Below are 16,718 nucleotides of genomic sequence, written 5' to 3' on the forward strand. Positions count from 1 at the left end.
AACGCAACCACACCAGTAATAGTAGTAGAAGTGAACTACAAAAATCAAAATCACATCAGTGAATGATATGATACTTAGGGGATCAAGGTCAAGTAATATTAAAATAACCTAGTTCATGTTAAGCTGAAAGATATCACCTGAATATAGATCATATGGCCACATCATCAGAACCTGCATCTTGCAAAGCATCATGATGCAATTATAAAATGATTGAAACTTCTACCAATGGTTACTTCTAGTTATAATGTCTAAATGTTTTCAGCGAGATATGGGTACCTACCACCAATCATGAAATATCAGCTTCCAAAATGTGCATACATCACACCAATTTTCCAATTACATTTTGTACATGCTTTCAATTAGAATTGAACGGGATCTTATTACCGAGATAACGAAATTTAATATTTGAGCTCAGGCCATAAAGGTGCAATACCTGATTGCGGCCAACACCAACATGCTTCTGCCCCCATATAGACTATATCAGCACAATGACTACCAGAAGTAAGGCACACTACAATGGTCATATTAACACTCGATCGTGATGCAAAAAATATATGCCTGGAGAAAACAAATTAGCATTGATGTTGATTTGTCAACTGCAAGGTTAGCATTGCATTAGAATAGTATTGATTATCCACACATTGCTCCAGAGACAAAGTGTCGGCTTCTTGTCTGAACAATTGATGGGACATCTCCATGTGGAACTGTGTCTCATCGGATACCAACATGTTACCATGGTTGGATGAAGCTCCTTAGCACGCTTCACAAACTATACCACGATAGCTTTGCCTTCGAGCATGGCTCCCTTCTTCATCTCTTTCAGATGCGGCTAGATGTTTTCTCTCCTGTCCAGAGAAGGCCGAGGAGGCAGCAGCTCTAGAATTCTTCGAGCCGGGCAGCGCTAGGACTATGGATTTATATTTTATCAGTTGTCAATGTCATTGCAATCTGTCAGTCTAGAGCTCTGTCAAGAACTTGGGACCCTTCCTTTTCAATCAAGTGTGTCATCTCATCCGGATTATACCTGAAAATGGCATGCAAATAAATCAAAGGGGCTGCACAATTAGGCTATGAAAAAAAGAACTACAGTTGTTACGTGGAACCAGGGGGATCGCAAGTGCCAAATGGTGCATCAGTTTTCACTTGAATTACCTGTGTCTCTCTCGAGCATATTGAACCTCGTGGAAAGGCTCCCATTATTCTTCCCTGGGCCTCCACGGCCTGAGCTAGAGCAACAGCGGCAGCGGTCGCACGATGCTGATCTTCCGCTGCCGCTGGACTATAAAAACAATATAATTAGCATGTACTGCCAGCGGATCTCGAAATTATTGTGGCACTGCTGCTGGGTCTGGCTGTAAAAAAACAATCTAAGCATGGATTGGATTCACCACTGCTGCTGCACCTCCTAGCGTGGCGACAAGACCATGCTATCTACCGCGGCTCCACGAGGATCCGGCGCTGCCTGACTGGCGGTGGTGGTGTGCCCTTGTTCTGCGAGCGAGAGGCTTGTGTCGAGCGCGGCAAGGTGCGGCGCCGCCGGCATCACCATAGGAAGAGGCGTGACAGGGGAGGGAGGAATAGCGAAGCGCTCGTAGGAGAGGGCCTTCTCTAGCTTGGGCCGAGCAGGTAAACTGGCCCAACTAACCACATGGCTCCAAAATAACTACGGGAGTAGCTGCCCGTGCGACGTTAGACCAGCTCGCGTAAACATAGCGTTAACTTCAGATCGGACGCTCAAGAACGTTTAACACACAAAAGCAATGGCGATCCAACGAATTAAAAATGCTGATGGCCTGAGAGGGCTGGGATGATGCTCAGTTTTAATATATCTAAATATGATATCTAGTAAAACTAAAAACACATATGATTTATTGTGTTAGAGTGTAGTAGTAGTGTTGTATTGCATAGTTGTTAGATGTAACATGCGAGAACGTGTAGAGATGTAGTTTTGGAGGGCCTACCAAGAGAAAAGCGTAGTACGGTCACCGAACTTCATAATAAGCTGATTACGGTCACTATATACGTTTTGCGGTGATTATCCGGTCACTTGCTCATAGTTCAGCATCAGATTGCACTCTGTTGACCGGCCAAATAGTCTGCGTGGCGCCATGTTGACTAGTTAAATTAACCACGTTCCTTGTGGGTCCCCACCTGTCAGTTCGCATAGGGAAAAGGTCAGATAAACACAAATTTACGTAGGCGCGACAAGGCTCCAACCCGTGCGTGGGAATCACCTGGTTGTGTATGTGTCTTCAGGGCCTAATGTGTGCGCATGCACGTGTAGGTTGAGCACTTGAGCGTGAGAGTGTGTGTTGCTCGTGTGGTGTACTGGTGTGTGCATGCATGCGTGCGTGTGTGCGTGTGAGTGTTGCGTGCGTGTGTGGCTGCGTGTGTACGTGTGAGTGTTGCGTGCGTGCGTGGATGCATGTGTTTGTGTGAGTGTTGCGTGGATGGAGTTCGTGTGCATGCGTGCGTGTGTGTATAATCACCACACCAGCTTCTGTGTGTTAAAACAGACGGCTCAGCATACCAATACAAGGCCACCTTGTCCGCTGTGCCCGCGGTCATGACTTCGCACCACCGTCAAATTTTTTTTGTCCTTTGTTTTCATTCTTACTAGCAAGATGCCCGTGCGTTGCACGTAACATCAAGATGCATTTGTATGACTTGTTTATCTTGTGAGAGAAAAGGATGAACGAGGGAAGGCCTTATTTGCAAATGGGGAGAGGTGTGTGGGTACCTTTTTGCAAAACTGCCATAGTTTCTTTCCTATCCGTCAGATATAAATCGCACGGCCTATATTGCAAGATGGCAGGCACACCATCATCATCAACTCTGTTTTTTATAAGAGTGTATTTTAAGTATTTTATAATAGTGTAGATGTAGAGTAGATACAAGTCGACAGGTGGGCACGATGTTAGTGAGATAATGTGATGCAACACTAGATTAGGTGCCACGTGGAGCGTTCAACTGGTCAACTAGTCATGTCATGAGCAAATACAAAGTTTTACGGTGAGCCCGTGATTGTATAATAACCACTAAACGTAAACGGTGACCGTAATGAGTGGATTATGAAGTCCAATGTATGTATCGTGCTTTCACTTCAAATACAATGATCGTCATTGCATATATCACGAGAGAAAGATGAAACACGCGTGAATTTTCTGGGGGCTTATTTTTAGAGGACATGGAGATAGTTTTGTGTGCATACATGAAAGGGCCGTACAAGGGGGGGTATGTGATGGAGAGAGAGATGCTCTTCGTTTCTCTTTATTATGACTAACTTTGTATATAGTATAAAAATATACAAATTCACAGTGCGGAATAAATATCATTGTGGGCACAATGCAATGCAAATTAGCGTTCGTACTCCTCCATATAACTTTGTAATGTTGTATATATGTAGAAACTCTAAAATATTTTTTTGGCCACACTTTATTCAAGAGGAATGTTGTATGCGAAATAAACGTGAAGAGAGGGCTTTTTAGATCAATGGGGTACGTGATGTAACATGTGTGAATGTGTAGTTGATGCATTTGGCGGGGCCTAGAAAGGTATGTGTGTGTATTACATATTCGAGAGAGGCATGGATAGAGGGGCCGACGGGGGGGTGGGGGGTGGGGTGGGAGAGATAGCACGAGAAATGAGGGTGGTCTAGAGAGAGAGAGACAAATATGACGTTACAATAAGAGATTTCATTCCCTTGAGTGTGTATATGCAAGGGGGGAGGGAATAGAGGCACCAGGAAAATTTTTCTGTGTGTGTGGTGTTTGTGTTGGTATGTGTGGGTGTGAGAAGATAATGAGACGTGGGGGCAGAGGGTGTGTCACCGCGTGAGGTCCGGTGGGTCGAGGTGAGGCCCTTTGTTCGGTTCCGTCCTGCGCCACATTGGTCGGCCCATGACACATTTAGGAAGACCCATGGATGACTAGTCGTACAAGACAAAGATAGCAGAATTGTGAAGGACTCTGTGTCCACTGACAAAGCCAGCTAGGATTTGTAACCCTAGGTTCTCGGACTAAGGTAACCCCTCTATCTCTGATATTACTATTCATCCAACCTAACTTTAAGGGGCATCCTACAGAATGCTCTGCTAGAATCATACTCGTCGATTAGGAAGAGAGGTGTGAGATAATGCGTGAGAGACAGGCGTAAAGATAATGTGCGTACATGAGACACGTAGGCTGGTCCATGTATATAGAAAGGGTCGATGAGGATTGTGCGTGTGTATGTTTGCGAGAGGAAGAGTGCTTGTGATAAAGGTTAGTGAAAACAGTTGTAAATGGTTAGGAGAGGGAGGGAGGGTTATATCTAGAAAATGTGTGCGAGAAAGACACCTCGGGAGAGAGTGTGTGAGCATGTGTGAGAGACCACCGATGGAGAGTGAAACTAAATGTAAAAGACTGCTCTACACATTGATTAAAGATATAAATTGTATCCAAATATTAGGATGGGATCATGATATTTACAATTCATGTAAGGAGCGGTCATTGATCCATCAGACATCTAGATTCTATCGAATTTGAGCATGTCTATATCATTATTCGACACAATTGATCCACATAGTTAGTATTTTGAACTCCAGACAATGCATCGCTTTAGCAATCGAATATAAACGTAAGTATAGTTCATGTTGTGTGTGTAAAGCACATTATACATACGAAAGTTACACAATGGACATTTATAAATAGCTACCTATGAACTAGTATACATTTGAATTCAACCTAAGGTGGTTTAAAAAATCGAATTCAACATGAAGTCCATTCAATTATTTGAATTTGATATCATGGCATTTGTAAACCATACCTAAACTATGGGGTACCAATCTTTGCTCTGAGTTTGTACATAATAGCATATGTAGTCGTGTACAAAATAGATTCAAATTTAGCTCCTCCATTCCAAAATAATCATAGTTATAGGATTTTCAAGTGTCAAAATTCAAAAGGAAGCGGATAATTTAATGAGGTTTTCAAACATACAAGGTCAAATATAACATTGTCTATTTAGGTCAATCCTCATAGTTTAAGAGTACTCTAAACGTGAATGCTCGTGTTTCAAAATTTCAAACAAAGCGCCAAAAGAGCATCTACTCGCTCGAAACCGCGTGAGACCAATGTTTGGCAGTACAAGGAAATTACTTTTCTAATAACTCCGACCTGTGAAACCTACCGGCCCGACGTCCAAAGGTCTAAACCAGGGTAGGTTTGTAGCTTCATCTAGACGCCATGCAACCACCTCCGAAAAACATTCATACACAATGGCCGCCTAAGCACACATGCGCGCGGCCGAAATCGCTCCCGCCCACTATTTGGGACACTTGGGATTACCATCCTACCGCCGACCCGCAGTAGGTCCAAAATTTAAGAGGGGGGTAAAGTTTGTACTTTCCCCAAATTTCAAACAAGCCCGTCCCATCTTCTGTTCAAAAAAGCCAAAAACAAGCGCGTCCCAGACCAAAACATGGTTCCCCCCACCCGTCCGATTCCCCATTTGTACTCCGTGGGCTGCCAAAACTACCTCTCCACCAGCCGCGAAACCCCGGCGTCCTCCGTCCGCCACCCCATCCCACCCATCAACCGCCTCCCTGCTCCATCACGCTGGAGCCGATACCCCGATGTCGTCGTCCACCGCAACCTCAACCGCAATGCCCTCCACGGCTAGTAGTTGAAGCCGAGGCCGAGTCGTCCGTACCCGAGCCAGTTCAACCACGCCGTCCTGCGCCTCATAGCTGCCGCTCCAACTTCGCCACCCTCCGCCGCACCGGAGCTATTCCTGCTACGCCGTCCTTCGCCGCCTCGGATCTGCTTCCCCTCCGCCGACATACAGCCACGGCAACACAGTCAACAGTTTGGCCATGGGTTCGTCCAAGCCTGCACCCTCCAGAACATCGGTTTCCCCGGTAAAAACAAGAAGATCGGCACGACATGTGGTGGTGACCACACCGGCAACCGAAGAAGGTACTCCTATTCCCTTATTCGTGCAAATCTTACGTCTCTGCTTGCACGGTATTCATCCCACATAAGACACTAGTTTACCGCTTCTTCTTGATACTAGATGTTCCTAGTAACTCGTGATGCACAAGGTTTCTCCTCATATACCATTTCACCTTAGCTAGAGGTCCGTCACCCCCCTGAATTTTAATTTCTGGCCAGTTGATTCCCAATTAACGGAAGCATTCCCCGGCGTAACAGGCGCTAGTACGACTATTACGCCGGGGAAGCAGCGCCTTGGTGTTTATCTTAGGGGCGTCTGTGGCCTAGAGCTACTAGCGCCCGATCTGGAGGTCGGCCGGGATTAAAGGGATGGCTTGGGGGCCCTGCCAAGCACGGCGGTGGTGTGAGGTCGATGGGAGGGCGGGGCGGCGGAGGCACAGGTCTGGGCCGGTGGTCGCTGGCGGTTCGTGAAAGATCGTCAACAGTGACTGGCGGGAGGTAGACAAAGGCCATCTGCCCGTTCTTTATAGATCGGACAGTTCATTAAAAAAATCGACTGTCCTATTTATTTCCAGTCGACTGTTATCTTAGATATGACCACATGTGGTGGTGTGCTGGAGGAGTACCTGCATTTCCTGTGCTCATATATCACAAAATCATACGGAGTAGAATCTAATTTTGTTTGCCATGCAATGTTGTAGAGCTATCATATGTCTCCTGTCATTTATTTTTAAGCCACCTGCTATCTGCTACTTTTACAGTGCACTAGTTCTGCACACACTTCACCCATACTCTCACTATTGTGTTTTTATGCAAGGGTATTTCAGACTCTCCTGCCGAAAGAGAAGCAGCAAAGAAAAGAGAGAAGTCGCTCCAGCTTGGTATACGGGTAGGCAAGACACGTTACAACACTATAAAGGGTGCAGTGTCAGCAGATGGAGACGGTAAACGTAGCTCTGTAGTTGATGACCTCGCTCGCAATGAACCACCATCCCAGGTGCTTGCTTTAACTTCGCGGTGTCATATGTGGTTGCATGTTGGTGTCTATCTTGTATTCGAAAGGCCGAAGTCGGTCTTTATTAAGATAAGGAAAGATATTTTTTACATGAACCACCATCCCGTGAGCACCAGAAGACAAATAGCTAGTCAGGGCACTGGCCGAGCCAGTGACAAGCCCAGCAAAGACAGGCATCACCTGGAAGCCAACTAAAAAGCCGCGATGGTGGCGAAGCATCCCGCCTCCCACCACGCTCTCAGGTCCTAGATGATCATGTTCACCACTCCAACCGGATGTCTAGCTTGTATTGCTTCCAATTTGGTTAAATTGCATCTGCTTAGCTTACACATTATACCTTTGAATATGACATGCCTTTCTGTTTTTGGTACATACTAGTACATCTGTGTATTAACCATGTTCTTACATCAAACTAATGTTCTTGTGGATCCCTCATCAATCACTTATGATGAGGCAGGCAGGCAAGGGGACTACTCCTCATTTAAAGAATGCAGCGTTAGCCTCCCGACATGATTCTCAAGAAACAGAAATGCTAGATGAAGATAGTGAACGTAGCTCTGTAGTTGATTATAGCATTTCCCCTACACTAGCATTGCAGGTGCTTGCTCTAACTTGGTAGTGTGATATGTGGTTGCATGTTGCATATGGTGTCTAGATTGTAATTCTTCCAATCTGGTTAAACTGCATGTGCTAGTCTGCTTAGCTTATACTCCTATAAATGTGACATTATACCTGTTAATGTGACATGCCTTCCTATATTTAGTACATAGTACATCTGTCTATTAAGCAGGTCCTTACATAAAACTATTGTTTTTTGTATCCCGCATCAATCAATATGACGAGACACCTTTAGTATATGCAGTGCGATATTAGTTGCATCTTTCATATGATTTATAGCATGCGCTACTTCTAATTTGTTGAAATTCCATTTATGATGGGACGCTTTTAACTTGGCAGTCATATTGGTTGCATCTTTCATGTGGTGTCTAGCTTGCATTGCTTCTTATTTGCTAGAATGGTTTCTGCTTAGTTTACACAAACAGTTGTGAACATGCCATGTCGTCCTATTTTTCGTACATATTCCATCCTGGTATCATGTGTTTGCCTTACATCAAAGTAGTGATTGTCAGTATCATGCATGAATGAGTTCTGAAGAGAGAATTTTATTGCTTTTTCTTATCGGTTTTACTTGAAAATTCAAAATCAATAAAGCGGAAGGAAGTTAGCAAGGCAGTGGATAAAGGTGCTCCTTCCAAACGGAGGGCCTCTACAGTTTCTACTCCTCCACACCCCCAAGATGATTTCCAAGACAACACATGCATAGACACTCAACAAAGCTGTGTTTATGACGAGCACGTCTCCCCTAGTGCAGCATCACTGGTGCTCCCTCTAACTTGGCACTGTTATATGTGGTTGCATGTTATGTGTGATGTATAGCTTGTATTGCTTCTAAATTTGTTGAATTCCATCTTCTTACTTTACACATTATACTTTGAATAAGACACGTGTTCCTGTTTCTAGAACATACAATATCTGTCTATCACACCATGTTCTTACATCAAATTACTACTGTTGTGTAACCTGCAACAATCACTTATCATAAGACACGTTTGACTTCGGAGTGTGATATAGGTTACATCTCACATTCTTTTCTAGCTTGTACTACTAATTTGTTGAAATGGCACTTATGACGAGACAATTTTAACTTGGTAGAGTGATATTATTTGCATCTTTCATATGGTGTCTAGCTTTCATTGCTTCTAATTTGGTGAAATGCCTTCTCCTTAGTTTACACATCATAAGCTATGAATATGCAATGCTATGAATATGCAATGGCACTAATGACGAGAGACCTCTAACATGGTAGTGTGATGTTGTTTGCATCTTGCATATGATTTATTTCTTGTACTGCTTCACATTTTTTTAAACGCCATTTATGTTGAGACACTGCTAACTTGGCAGAGTGATATTTGTAGCATCTTTCATATGGTGTCTACCTTCCATTGCATTGCTTCTAATTTGGTGAAATGTCTTCTTCTTAGTTTACACATCATAGTTCTGGTTATCTCTTTCGTCCTGTTTTTCATACATATTACATCCTCCTATCATGTGGTTGTCTAACATCAATGTTTTATTCGTCTGCATCACGCATCAATTTGTTCTGAAGAACTAAATTTTATTCGTGTTTCTTGTCGGCTTGACTTAACATGGCACAGAGAAAGAGGAAGAAACAGAGAATGGCAGGGAATGAGAAGCGGATGAATCCTGCAGATTCTGCTGGTACTGATGGTGCAATAGAAGGTGAAAGTCCAGCGGAAAATTCTACAAACACGGCATCCCATGCTACACGAACTGCAAAAAAAGCCAAACAGAAATAAATAGTTGCCACCAAACAAGCAGAGACAGCCCTAGTTCTTGCAACACCTACCACAGTACTACCAGCTGCACGACATACTCGTGGGTCAACTGAGCTAGCAGCATGTTCCCAAGCTCCCTTGCCACCTGACACTACTTCCCAAGCACTCTTGACACAAGACGAGTTGGCAATATCAGATGAACCTTGTGAGCTTCAACAGCAAGAAGGTAGTTGTTGGAGTCAAGTTACAGTTGCATGCTTCTTTATATGTAGTCTCACAGTTTGATGTACACTAACACTTCCTATTTTTGTTGTTGGACTAGCACCTAGGCGCAAGAGGAAACAAACATCAGGGATAATGCTCGATAGGTTAATTAAATCTAGAGGAGGAAGAATGAAGATCCGTTTTGAGCTAGGTTTAAAAAGGCCACGTGATGCTACAGAGTCAGCCAAGTTAGTATGAGAGGCAGTGGTTGCCGTTAGGTGTCATGTACGTATCCTCCCAACATGGATTTAGTACAGGAATGACAAAGACGAAACCCAGTTCAACACCTTCCTCGACCATTTATTTGTAAGTATGGTTATGTATGGAAACTAGTAATATCGTCTTGCTCTGTCCCATACTTTCTAGGTTGCTGATAATGTGACTCCCATAATTTTCAACAGATGAGGTTCAAGTTGGATAGCCAAGATGATGCAACCAGACAAGCTTGCACCCATGTTTTCAAGTCTGCTCTGTGACAGTATCGGTATAACTTGAGGAAAACTCACTTTGAAGGCAAGGCTAACAGTGAACTTTCCCAAACATCTCCAGTGGAAAATATATCGGATGAAGACTGGAGGGGCCTTGTTAAACACTGGTCTGATCCGAAGTATCAGGTACATTATATATATGTGATCAGATCACATGTTGAAGCCCTATTGACGCATGTGCCACACAAATCTAACTTCTTTTAGGTGAACTGTTCAAACAACAAGGCCAACCGTACGAAAGTGAAATTCCAACAGACGACAAGATCTCGTAGCTATATTGCACACTGCGAGGCTCTTGTAATTAGCTGTTGTTTCACTCTTTTTGCTGTACCATATTATCAGATCTATATTGACTTGTTCGAAATGCAGAGGAAAGCCCGCTCAAAAAGTACCTGAACCAAATGCTGTGGAAATCTTCAAGGACTGTCACCAGCAAGAAGAAGGGCATGACTACACCAGTCAAAGCCGATGTTGTAAGTCCTTAATCCTCATGCCTTTTAACTACTACTTACTCTGACTTGTGCCTTGAACTCCATGGTTTTCAGCCAATGTCTATTACTCTTTTCAATTTTATACACAATTGTCTTAGCGTATCATTGCACCTTACAAAGTTTAAAAGGGAGGAGTGATGTTCCTTTGATCTTGACCCGTAATCTAGTTCCGTGTTGGACTTGCCCACACAACTACAATTGCATGTTTGTCTATTCTCAGTTGTTTTGTGATATGAATGATGTCATACTATGCTTACCGTATTATAAAGTTCGTCTCTTTATCCTTAGCCCTCAATACAATGTGAAGAAATAGACAATACATTAGCGATGGTACATGGTCATATGTTTGGAACCTGGTTTTATTATGTACTTTGCAATAAAATACAACTAATATTTTACATGGGTTCACCAGAATAAGTTCTGTATATAGACCAAAGCTATTTTGTTTGGTTTTGCTGCCTCCTTAATATCTTCTGTTCTGGTATTACTAATGTAAAACCTCAACTTTTCAGCGAGCTATGGAAAAAATGGTGGAACCGCCACCTTCTGAAGGTGGCGAGGCAACTATAACCGCAATGTCAGCTCTTGCTGCAGTGGGTCAGTACCTGTCCACTAACAGTGCCAAAAGCACGTTCCTGCGTAATACTGGGTTGGTTGTTAAGGCAACATCGTCCAAACTGCCTCATGATCAAGATATGCAAGCTCAAAGCAATGTTGTATCTGCGCTCCAGACACAAGTCCATTCCCTAACAGAGGCCCTTTGTGAAACAAGGAGAAACATTGCTCAATGTCGTCAAGATATGCATGGTTTTGAAACTAGACTATCAGACATTTACTATGTTGTTCAGGAGCCTAGGGGAAATGAAGGCGGGGGTTATGGTGTTCCATCGGACAATACAGCATGAAAACGTAACAGTCAGGTCAAATGAACCGAGTTCTGAACTTCTGGTGGTGCATTTATCTGCTAGACTGTTAAGTTTTATGCCAACCTTCCTTTTGTTATATAGTTGTAATTTGTTTTGGTGCGATACAAAATTTATTCTTAACGTGCAACCACTGGCTGAAGAAAACAGCAAGCCATTTTTGTATAGTGTAGGGTGTTCCCTATATTTGCACTGGTGGCGATCTTTGATGCCAAGTGGATGTAATCTGTGCAATCGCCTTAATAGCCCAGTGTTAGTTTGGGCCTTATTTATTTCCTAGTCTTCTTTTTCCCTGGTTTGCTAGTGGCCACAACTACCCATGGGCCATATACGGGCCGTAGGATCCATGGGTCTCCTACGGGCCGTCGATAAATGGGCCTGTAATCGGTGGGCCTCGGGCCGTCGATAAATGGGCCTCGGGCCGTCGGATAAATGGGTCTACATGGGTCGTAATCAGGCGTAATTGGTATCGGCCCAGCACGGTAACGGGCCGTTAACAGGCTGTAGGACTGCAAAAGCTTAATTCTCTCACAGGCATAACGGGTCGTTAATGGGCCAGAATATAGGACGGGCTGGCCAGAAACGGGCCGACTCTTGCCATGGGCCGAATTTGTCCCATTAGGGTAACAGGCCAGTAACGGGCCGACTCTTGCCATGGGCTGAATTTGGCCCATTAGGGTAACAGGCCAGTAACGGGCCGACTCTTGCCATGGGCCGAATTTGGCCCATTTGGGGAACATGCCAGTAACGGGCCGACTCTTGCCATGGGCCGAATTTGGCCCATTAGGGAAACATGCCAGTAACGGGCCGACTCTTGCCATGGGTCGAATTTGGCCCATTAGGGGAACATGCCAGTAACGGGCCGAAAGTAATCGAGGGACGAAAAGGAGCCCAAGAACGTATGGGCCGTCAATAGACTGAAAGCTAACACGTACGGGCTGGAAATGGCCCATGTAAATCACGGGCCGTTAATGGGTACAAAAAAAATTACTGTTCATTATGGGCTAGAGTCACCGTGGGCCTGTAAAGGGCCAAAAGATATGAAGGCCTCATATGGGCCAAAAGACGTCGTGGGCCATACATGGGCCGAAAGTGAAATGGGCTGGTGTTATATTCGACGGGCCGCATGACGTTGTTGGGCCGATTTCCTTTAGTGCCTAACGGACCGTAAAATAGGCTATTTGCGAAGAAACCGTTAACAGGCTTTTCATGCGCCAGCCCATTAACTGTTGACCAAGTCAAACGGGCCGGCTTTGTAAGCTAAATGGGCCAGTGGTGGGTCGTGGCACGTGTCGACATATCATAGGTGCCTATCTGACCCACTGACGAGCTGACACGTGTTTCATCCGGCCAATAAGAATTTTACACGTGGAAACTTCCCATTGGTCGGGGCTGTTAACGGGTTATCCGATCCAAAACCCGACCCGATAGCTTAACGGCGTTCCGTTACGGTGGATGCCACGTGTTGGTCACCCTTGACGAAAGCACTTCTGTGACGCGCGATTTATCGTCATGGAAGTGGACACTTCCGTGATGATAATTTTGGTAATGTCATGGAACACTTCTACGACAGCACATGTATGACTATCTTGATTCTGTCATAAATTTTTCATGGATGTACATGCATGACAAAAAATGCGACCTATTGTGACAAACCCGTATCACGGAAGTGTTTTTTTTTGTAGTGGGGGGGGGGGATGCCCAGAACCCCTTCCAATGACCCGATTCCTTCCCGGTACGTCCCGAAATACTTACGGTGTCCAAATACCATTGTCCTATATATCAATCTTTACCTCTAGACCATTTAGAGACTCCTCGTCATGTCCATGATCTCATCCGGGACTCCGAACAACATTCGGTCACCAAACATATAACTCATATAACACTATACCGTCAACGAACGTTAAGCGTGCGGACCCTATGAGTTTGAGAACTATGTAGACATGACCGAGACACTTCTCCGGTCAATAACCAATAGCGGAACCTGGATTCCCATATTGGCTCCTACATATTCTACGAAATCTTTATCGGTCGAACCGTTATGACAACATACACAATTCCCTTTGTCCGTCGGTATGTTACTTGCCCGAGATTTGATCGTCGGTATTTCTATGCCTAGTTCAATCTCATTACCAGCAAGTCTCTTTACTCGTTCCGTCATACATCATCCCGTGACTAACTCATTAGTCATTTTCTTGCAAGGCTTATTATGATGTGTATTAACGAGAGGGCTCAAAGATACCTCTCCGATACTTAGAGTGACAAATCCTAATCTTGATTCACGCCAACCCAACAAAATACCTTCGGAGATACCTATAGAGCATCTTTATAATCACCCAGTTATGTTGTGACGTTTGATAGCACATAAGGCACTCCTCCGGTATCCAGGAGTTGCATGATCTCATAGTCAAAGGAATATGTATTTGACATACATGAAAGCAGTAGAAATAAACTGTACAATCAAATGCTAAGCTAAGGGATGGGTCTTATCCATCAAATCATTCTCATAATAATGTGACCCTGTTTTCAAATGACAACTCATGTCCATGGTTAGGAAACCTTAATCATCCTTGATTAATGAGCTAGTCTAGTAGAGGCTTACTAGGGACATAATATTTGTTTATGTATTCACACATGTATTTAGGTTTCCAGTCAATACAATTCTAGCATGAATAATAAACCTTTATCATGAATAAGGAAATATAAAATAATAACAACTTTATTATTGTCTATAGGCATATTTCCATCACTAAGCTGCGAGCTCCGCTTGCGAGCACCATGGCTCCCACCACCAGGGTCGTCGCGCTAACATCCCAGATCTCCTCTCCGCCATCGCCATCGCACCCGGGCGCCAACAACCGGTGAAGCGGCAGCAGGCATCACCCAGAGCCCCATAGACAGCTCCTTGGTGAGGACATGGCCCAATCAGTTCATACAAGGTAGGGGAAGTGGACGACGGCCGCCAAGTTCAGCCATCCCAACAAACGGAGACCCGGACCTCCGCCATGACCAACCTGGTTTCTCCAGCTTTCAGCAACGGGACGACAGGACACCCCCTACCATCCTCTCTGGTTTGCCCCACCACCATCGGGTCACCGAAGATGGCCAAAGGATCAGCCACTGCCACCAACCGACGAAGCTCGCCTCCAGCCGCCGGATCGAGCCACCGAACGAACGAAGGAGAAGATCACGGTCGTCCCCTGCCGGGCCGCTGCCACACCCTACCACTATAGAGTGGCCGCCCGCAACCCGCGCCACCGCAAAGCAGAGAAAGTCGCTTCTACTCGTCCACCTGGACGTGCACCATCCACAGTCGGCGGCCATGGTAGAGCAGGTAGCCCGTCACCTAGGCCGCACTCAACCCCCTCCACATGACCAGCAACCCGCGCAAGATCAACCTGATCTTGTCTGGGTCGTCCCTATGTGTTGATATGTCTCCAACGTATCTATAATTTATGAAGTATTCATGTCATGTTTATAATATTTTACATGGTTTTGGTATATTTGATTAAAACTAATCCGGACTGACGCTGTTTTTAGCAGAATTATCGTGGTTTTGTTTTTGTGCAGAAATAAAAGTTCTAGGAATGCGCTGAAAATCAACGGAGACTATTTTTGGAAAATATAAAAATACTGGAACAAAAAGCTATCGGAGGGAAGTCCTGAGGCCACCACGAGGGTGGAGGGCGCGCCCCCTATCTCGTGGACTCCCCGTGGCCCCCCTTGATGTGAAACCGACGCCAACCCTTCCTATAAATCCTAAAAACCCCAGAGCAGAAGAGAGATCGGAAGTTCCCCCGCCTGAAGCCTCTGTAGCCACGAGAAATCAATCTAGGCCCTCTCTGGCACCCTGCCGGAGGGGCCATCATCATTAGAGTCTATGGAGGAGGATCTCGGAGGGGTCATCATCGTCATGAGGCCATGGAGGAAGAAGCACAAGGGGGAGAACCTCTCCTCCTCTCTCTCGTTGGCGCCGGAGTGCAATCGGGAGGGGAATCATCGTCGCGGTGATCGTCTTCATCAGCATCACCACCACCATCATCATCATCCTCATCTCTTTTCAGTGGTCCACTCTCCCGCACCCCACTGTAATCACCTACTTGAACATGGTGCTTTATGCCACATATTATGATCCAATGATGTGTTGCCATCATATGATGTTTTGAGTAGATTTCCTTTGTCTTTGAGTTGATTGATGATCTAGATTGGTTTGAGTTACATGTTTTATTATTGGTGTTGTCCTATGATGCCCTCCGTGTCGCGCAAGAGCGAGGGATTCCCGATGTAGGGTGTTACAATACGTTCATGATTCGCTTATAGTGGATTGCTTGAGTGACAGAAGCATAAACCCGAGTAAGGGGGTTGTTGTGCATGGGATAAAGGGGACTTGATATGTTAATGGTATGATTGGGTTTTACCTTAATGATCTTTAGTAGTTGCGGATGCTTGCTAGAGTTCCAATCAAAAGTGCATATGATTCAAGTAGAGAAAATATGTTAGTTTATGCCTCTCCCTCATATGAAATTGCAATGATGACTACCGATGAATTGCCTAGGACAATTCCACACACCGACCCATCATTATTCCACACTCGCTATTTATAATACTTAAGTAATATATTCTAATTTTATGATAACATCACCTACTTTTATATTTTAGCTCTCCGATACCATGCTAAGTTATCCTCTTCATACCCACAACATAGTTTTATTTCTCGTTTCTAGTTGGAAGCAAACGTTTGGTGTAGGTAGATTCGTATTAGTGGTAGATAGGATTTGAGAGAATATTAATCTTACCTTTAGCTCTTTATGGGTTCGACACTCCATATTTATCATTTCCACCTTTGAAAATTGCTATGGTGATTCCTTACACTTAGGGATTATCATGTGTCATCGCCTGATGAGGTCGCCACAAGCCGTCAGGGGCCCAAATCGCCGCCGCATGGCCGCCGCCAGGTAGAGCCGCCACCACCCAACACGGCGGACGTCGTGCCACCAGGCCCGCGGTATTCCAATGCCTCCTCGCGCCGCCGCCGCGCCGTCCCACGCCAGCCGCCAACCGCGAAGAAAGGGAGTAGGGATATTCCAATGCCTCCTCGCGCCGCCGCCGCGCCGTCCCACGCCAGCCGCCAACCGCGAAGAAAGGGAGTAGATCCCTACTGCCACCAACGCTGGTCGGGCTTTGTCGCGACGGTGGCGAGGGAAAGAGGTCGGGGGAGACAAGTGGGTGCACACTAGGGATTCGGGG

The sequence above is a fragment of the Triticum dicoccoides genome, chromosome 3B (genome assembly GCF_002162155.2).
Source record: "Triticum dicoccoides isolate Atlit2015 ecotype Zavitan chromosome 3B, WEW_v2.0, whole genome shotgun sequence".
In the NCBI taxonomy this organism is placed as follows: Eukaryota; Viridiplantae; Streptophyta; class Magnoliopsida; order Poales; family Poaceae; genus Triticum; species Triticum dicoccoides.